Source organism: Arachis stenosperma, chromosome 4 (genome assembly GCF_014773155.1).
Source record: "Arachis stenosperma cultivar V10309 chromosome 4, arast.V10309.gnm1.PFL2, whole genome shotgun sequence".
NCBI classification, from domain to species: domain Eukaryota; kingdom Viridiplantae; phylum Streptophyta; class Magnoliopsida; order Fabales; family Fabaceae; genus Arachis; species Arachis stenosperma.
In genome coordinates this window covers 30,452,979-30,460,348 of record NC_080380.1, presented here as the reverse complement: position 1 = coordinate 30,460,348, position 7,370 = coordinate 30,452,979, and the positions used below count along the sequence as shown (strand labels likewise).

General features: G+C 41.8%; 1 non-coding gene across 1 annotated transcript; it reads right to left on the bottom strand.

Annotated features, from left to right (window-relative positions):
• Positions 1-6,313: 6,313 nt before the first annotated feature.
• Positions 6,314-6,421, bottom strand: LOC130978216 (small nucleolar RNA R71). The gene has a single exon (XR_009085872.1). It is a non-coding gene; the product is annotated as a small nucleolar RNA R71 (small nucleolar RNA).
• Positions 6,422-7,370: the final 949 nt, after the last annotated feature.

Here is a 7,370-nt window from a genome sequence, read left to right as displayed (position 1 = left end):
GGTAATAAGACTTGGGAAAGTAAACCTCCCTTACTCATTAGTGAACTAGACACTTGGATTCAGCAAACTCTACCTCAAAAGAAACAAGATCCTAGCAAGTTCTTAATACCTTGTACCATTGGCACCATGAGCTTTGAAAAAGCTCTATGTGATCTGGGGTCAGGAATAAATCTTATGCCACTCTCTGTGATGGAGAAGCTGGGAATCATTGAGGTACAACCTGCCTTGTTCTCATTACAACTGGCAGACAAGTCAGTAAGACAAGCTTATGGATTAGTAGAGGACGTGCTAGTAAAGGTTGAAGGCCTTTACATCCCTACTGATTTCATAATCCTAGATACTAGGAAGGAAGATGATGAATGCATCATCCTAGGAAGACCTTTCCTAGCTACAGCAGGAGCTGTGATAGATGTCAACAGAGGTGAGTTAGTCCTTCAATTGAATGGGGACTACCTTGTGTTTCAAGCACATGGCCATCCCTCTGTGACAGAAGAGAGTAAGCATGAAGAGCTTCTCTCAGTTCAGAGTCAAGAAGAGCCTCCACAGTCAAACTCTAAGTTTGGTGTTGTGAGGCCACAACCAAACTCTAAGTTTGGTGTTCAAACCCCATATCCAAACTCTAAGTTTGGTGTTGGGAACACTACACACTAAATTGACCTGATCACCATGTGGCTCCATGAGAGCCACTGTCAAGCTATTGACATTAAAGAAGCGCTTGTTGGGAGGCAACCCAATTTTATTTATCTAATTCTATTTTATTTTGTTTCTTTGTTATTTTTGTTTTTTATTAGGTACATGATCATGAGGAGTCACGAAAAAATCAAAAAAATTAAAAACAGAGTCAAAAACAGAAGAAAAAAAATTTTTCACCCTGGAGGCGCACGGGCTGGCGTTCAGCGCCCAGAAGGAGCATCTTTCTGGCGTTCAACGCCAGAACAGAGCACCATTCTGGCGCTGAACGCCCAATACAAGCAACAACCTGGCGTTTAACGCCAGGATGCGCACACAAGAGGACGATCTGGCGCTGAACGCCAGAAACAAGCATGAAACTGGCGTTCAACGCCAGGAACATGCATAACATGGGCGTTTAACGCCCAGAACTAGCATCAATGGGCGTTTGAACGCCAGAATGATGCATGAAGGCATGTTACATGCCTATAGGGTGAAGGAATGGTATTTCTTTGCACCTCAGGATCTGTGGACCCCACAGGATCTCCACTACAGGATCTGTGGACCCCACAGGATCCCCACCTACCTTTTCTTTTAATCCTAATCACATTCTCTTAATCCAAATCTCATTCTCAATGTCACCCTTCCCAACACCCTTCACCAATCACCTCAATTCCTCTTCCCAATTACCCCATTCACCATTCACATCAAATTCCTCTTCCCCATAAACCCCACCTACCTCCACTACATTCAAATTCAATTTACCACCCTTTCCCACCCAAATCGGCCGAACCTATACCCTCCCCCCTCCCTATAAATACCCTTCTTTTCTTTTACATTTTCACACAACACAAACCCCACATTCTCCTACATAGCCGCACCCTCTCTTCTCCCTCTCTACCATTTTCTTCTTCTTCTTCTACTCTTCTTTCCTTTTTGCTTGGGGACAAGCAAATTTTTAAGTTTGGTGTGGTCAAAGCATAATCTTTTTTATTTTTTTTTCACCATCAATGGCACCCAAGGCCGGAGTTTCCTCAAGAAAAGGAAAAGGGAAGGCAAAAGCTTCCACTTCCGAGTCATGGGAGAAGGAGAGATTCATCTCCAAGAGCCATCAAGACCACTTCTATGATGTTGTGGCAAAGAAGAAAGTGATCCATGAGGTCCCTTTCAAACTCAAGAAGAATGAGTATCCGGAAATCCGACTTGAAATTCAAAGAAGAGGTTGGGAAGTCATAGCCAACCCCATACAACAAGTTGGAATTTTAATGGTTCAAGAGTTCTATGCCAATGCATGGATCACTAGAAACCATAACCAAGGTATGAACCCAAGTCCGAAAAACTATATCACCATGGTTAGGGGGAAATACTTGGATTTTAGTCCGGAGAATGTGAGGTTGGCGTTTCATTTGCCTATGATGCAAGGTGATGAACACCCCTACACTAGAAGGGTCAACTTTGATCAAAGGTTGGACCAAGTCCTTAGGGACATTTGTGTGGAAGGCGCCCAATGGAGAGTTGACTCCAAAGGCAAGCCAGTCCAACTAAGAAGACTGGACCTCAAGCCTGTAGCTAGAGGATGGTTGGAGTTCATTCAAAGATCCATCATCCCCACAAGCAACCGATCTGAAGTTACTGTGGATCGGGCCATCATGGTTCATAGCATCATGATTGGTGAAGAAGTAGAGGTTCATGAAGTCATAGCCAATGAACTCTACAAAATAGCTGACAAACCTTCATACATGGCACGGCTAGCATTCCCTCACCTCATATGCCATCTATGTTATTCAGCCGGAGTTATCATAGATGGAGATGCCTCCATAGAAGAAGACAAGCCCATCACCAAGAAAAGGATGGAGCAAACAAGGGAAGTTCCTCACGGCCCTCAAGGAGAACAAGAGGAGGTTCACCATCAACAAATGCCTCATGGAATGCACTTTCCTCCCAACAACTATTGGGAGCAACTTAGCACCTCCTTGGAAGATTTGAGCCATAATGTGGAACAACTAAGGGTGGAACACCATGAGCACGCCCTCACTCTTCAAGAAATAAGAGAAGATCAAAGAGCAATGAGGGAGGAGCAACAAAGGCAAGGAAGGGACATAGAAGAGTTGAAGAACATCATTGGTCCTTCAAGAAGAAGACGCCACTAGAGGTGGATTCATTCCTTGTTCTTTATTTCTTTCTGTTTCGGTTTTTAATTATTATGTTTATCTATGTTTTGTGTCTTTATTTCATGATCATTAGTATGTAACCATGCCTTAAAGCTATAAATAAATTCCATTAGTCCTTCACCTCTCTTAAAAGAAAAATGTTTTAATTCAAAAGAACAAGAAGTACATAATTTTCGAAATTATTATTGAATTTAGTTTAATTATTTTGATGTGGTGACAATGCTTTTGTTTTCTGAATGAATGAATGAACAGTGCATATGTCTTTGGATCTTGTTGTTTATGAGTGTTAAAATTGTTGGTTCTTGAAAGAATGATGAACAAAGAGAAATGTTATTGAGGATCTGAAAAATCATGAAATTGATTCTTGAAGCAAGAAAAAGCAGTGAAAAAGAAAGCTTGCGAAAAAAAAAAAGAAAAAAATGGCGAAAAAAAAAAAAAGAGAAGGAGCAGTAGAAAAAGCCAATAGCCCTTAAAACCAAAAGGCAAGGGTAAAAAGGATCCAAGGCTTTGAGCATCAATGGATAGGAGGGCCCAAGGAAATTTAATCCGGGCCTAAGCGGCTAAATCAAGCTGTCCCTAACCATGTGCTTGTGTCATGAAGGTCCAAGTGAAAAGCTTGAGACTGAGTGGTTAAAGTCGTGATCCAAGGCAAAAGAGTGTGCTTAAGAGCTCTGGACACCACTAACTGGGGACTCTAGCAAAGCTGAGTCACAATCTGAAAAGGTTCACCCAGTTATGTGTCTGTGGCATTTGTGTATCCGGTGGTAATACTGGAAGACAAAGTGCTTAGGGCCACGGCCAAGACTCAAAAGTAGCTGTGTTCAAGAATCAACATGCTTAACTAGGAAAGTCAATAACACTATCTGAAATTCGAAGTTCCTAAAGATGCCAATCACTCTGAACTTCAAAGGAAAAAGTGAAATGCCAAAACTGTTCAGAAGCAAAAAGCTACAAGTCCCGCTCATGTAATTAAATTAATATTCATTGATATTTTGGAATTTATAGTATATTCTCTTCTTTTTATCCTATTTGATTTTCAGTTGCTTGGGGACAAGCAACAATTTAAGTTTGGTGTTGTGATGAGCGGATAATTTATACGCTTTTTGGCATTGTTTTTATATAGTTTTTAGTAAGTTTGAGCTACTTTTAGGGATGTTTTCATTAGTTTTTATGTTAAATTCACATTTCTGGACTTTACTATGAGTTTGTGTGTTTTTCTGTGATTTCAGGTAAATTCTGACTGAAGTTGAGGGATTCGAGCAAAACTCTGAAAAAGGCTGACAAAAGGACTGCTGATGCTGTTGGATTCTGACCTCCCTGCACTCGAAATGGATTTTCTGGAGCTACAGAACTCCAAATGGCGCGCTCTCAACGGCGTTGGAAAGTAGACATCCAGGGCTTTCCAGCAATATATAATAGTCCATACTTTATTCGAAGAATGACGACGCAACTGGCGTTGAACGCCAAGTACACGCTCCTTTCTGGAGTTAAACGCCAGAAAAACGTCATAATCCGGAGTTGAACGCCCAAAGCACATCATAACTCGAAATTCAACTCCAAGAGGAGCCTCTGCTCGTGGATAAATCAAGCTCAGCCCAAGCACACACCAAGTGGGCCCCGGAAGTGGATTTATGCATCAATTACTTACTCATGTAAACCCTAGGAGCTAGTTTATTATAAATAGGATGATTTACTAATGTATCAATCATCCTTTGATCTCAGTTTTGTTTTATTCTTCATCTTAGGAGATCATTGATCACGTTTAGAGGGCTGGCCATTCGGCCATGCCTGAACCTTCTTTTACTTATGTATTTTCAACGGTGGAGTTTCTGCACACCATAGATTAAGGGTGTGGAGCTCTGCTGTACCTCAAAGATTAATGAAGTTCTATTTTCTTTTATTCAATTCTCTATCTTATTCTTATTCCAAGATATTCATTCGTACTCAAGAACATGATGAATGTGATGAGCTAATAACTCTCATCATCATTCTCACTTATGAACGCGCGTGATTGACAACCACTTCCGTTCTGCGTGTAACAAGGCTTGAATGTATATCTCTTAGATTCCCCAACAGAATCTTCGTGGTATAAGCTAGATAGATGGCGGCATTCATCTAGATCCGGAAAGTCCAACCTTGTCTGTGGTGTTCCGAGTAGGATCCTGGGAGTCCGGAAAGTCTCACCTTGTCTGTGGTATTCCGAGTAGGATTCCGTTCATGAATGACTGTGACGTGCTTCAAACTTTAACCTGCTGGGCGTTAGTGACAAACGCAAAAGAGGGATTCTATTCCAGTAGGAGCGGGAACCAACCGGTGATTGGCCGTACTGTGACAGAGTGCGTGCATTAGCTTTCACTGCGAGGATGGGATGTAGCTATCAACCATGGGTGATGCCTCCAGACTGGTTAGCTGTGCGAGTGACAGCCGTACAGGTTATTTCCCCGAGAGGAATGAAAGTAGCCACAGCTGATAGTGAACCCCTATACAAAGCTTGCCATGGAGAGGAGTAAGAAGGATTGGATAGAAGGAATAGGAGAGCAGGCGTCCGAGAGCTCTACAGCACCTCCATTCCGCTTATCTGAAATTCCTACCAATAAATCTGCATAAGTATTTCTATCCCTTTTATTATTCCTTTCTATTTAATGATAATCACAATTACTCTTTAATCTCCCTAACTGAGATTTGCAAGGTGACCATAGCTTGCTTCATACCAACAATCTCTGTGGATTCGACCCTTACTCACGTAAGGTTATTACTTGGACGACCCAGTACACTTGCTGGTTAGTTGAACGGAGTTGTGAAGAAAATAAACAGTGCCCTAAGAGTAAACATCCTTTATAAACAAATAACAAGTGATCACAATTTCGTCCACCAAATCTCTATACTGTGACATAGAGGATTCCACATTTTCTTGTTCTCTTCTCTTTCATATGAGCAGGAGCAGAGACAAAGGCATTCTTGTTGAAGCTGACCCTGAACCTGAAAGGACCTTGAAGCGAAAGCTAAGAGAAACTAAAGCACAACTCTCTGTAGAGGACCTAACAGAAATCTTCAAAGAAGAAGAACCCATGACAGCCGAAAACAACAACAATGCAAACAATGCAAGGAAGGTGCTGGGTGACTTTACTGCACATACTCCCGACTTCTATGGGAGAAGCATCTCTATCCCTGCCATTGGAGCAAACAACTTTGAGCTTAAGCCTCAATTAGTTTCTCTAATGCAACAGAATTACAAGTTCCATGGACTTCCATTGGAAGATCCTCATCAGTTCTTAGCTGAATTCTTGCAAATCTGTGACACTGTCAAGACTAATGGGGTAGACCCTGAGGTCTACAGACTTATGCTATTCCCTTTTGCTGTAAGAGACAGAGCTAGGATATGGTTGGACTCACAACCTAAAGAAAGCCTGGACTCATGGGAAAAGCTAGTCAATGCCTTCTTGGCAAAGTTCTTTCCACCTCAAAAATTGAGTAAGCTTAGAGTGGAAGTCCAAACCTTCAGACAGAAGGATGGAGAATCCCTCTATAAAGCTTGGGAAAGATACAAACAATTGATCAGAAAATGTCCTTCTGACATGCTTTCTGAATGGAGCATCATAGGAATTTTCTATGATGGTCTCTCTGAACTATCCAAGATGTCTTTGGATAGCTCTGCTGGAGGATCTCTTCATCTGAAGAAGACGCCTACAGAAGCTCAAGAGCTAATTGAAATGGTTGCAAATAACCAATTCATGTACACTTCTGAAAGGAATCCTGTGAACAATGGGACAAGTCAGAAGAAAGGAGTTCTTGAGATTGATACTCTGAATGCCATATTGGCTCAGAATAAAATATTGACTCAGCAAGTCAATTTGATTTCTCAAAGTCTGTCTGGAATGCAAAATGCACCAAGCAGTACTAAGGATGCTTCATCTGAAGAAGAAGCTTATGATCCTGAGAACCCTTCAATGGAAGAGGTGAATTACCTAGGAGAACCCTATGGAAACACCTATAATTCTTCATGGAGAAATCACCCAAATTTCTCATGGAAGAATCAAGAGAGACCTCAACAAGGTTTTAACAACAATAATGGTGGAAGAAACAGGTTTAGCAATGGCAAGCCTTTTCCATCATCTTCTCAGCAACAGACAGAGAATTCTAAGCAGAACCCCTCTGACTTAGCAACCATGGTCTCTGATCTAATCAAAACCACTCAAAGTTTCATGACTGAAACAAGGTCCTCCATCAGGAATTTGGAGGCACAAGTGGGACAGCTGAGCAAGAAAGTTACTGAACTCCCTCCAAGTACTCTTCCAAGCAACACAGAAGAAAATCCAAAAGGAGAGTGCAAGGCCATCAACATGGCCGAATTTGGAGAGGAAGGAGAGGAAGTGAACGCCACTGAGGAAGACCTCAATGGGCGTGCACTGACCTCCACTGAGTTCCCCAATGAGGAACCATGGGAATCTGAGGCTCAAAATGAGACAATAGAGATTCCATTGGACTTACTTCTGCCCTTCATGAGCTCTGATGAGTATTCTTCCTCTGAAG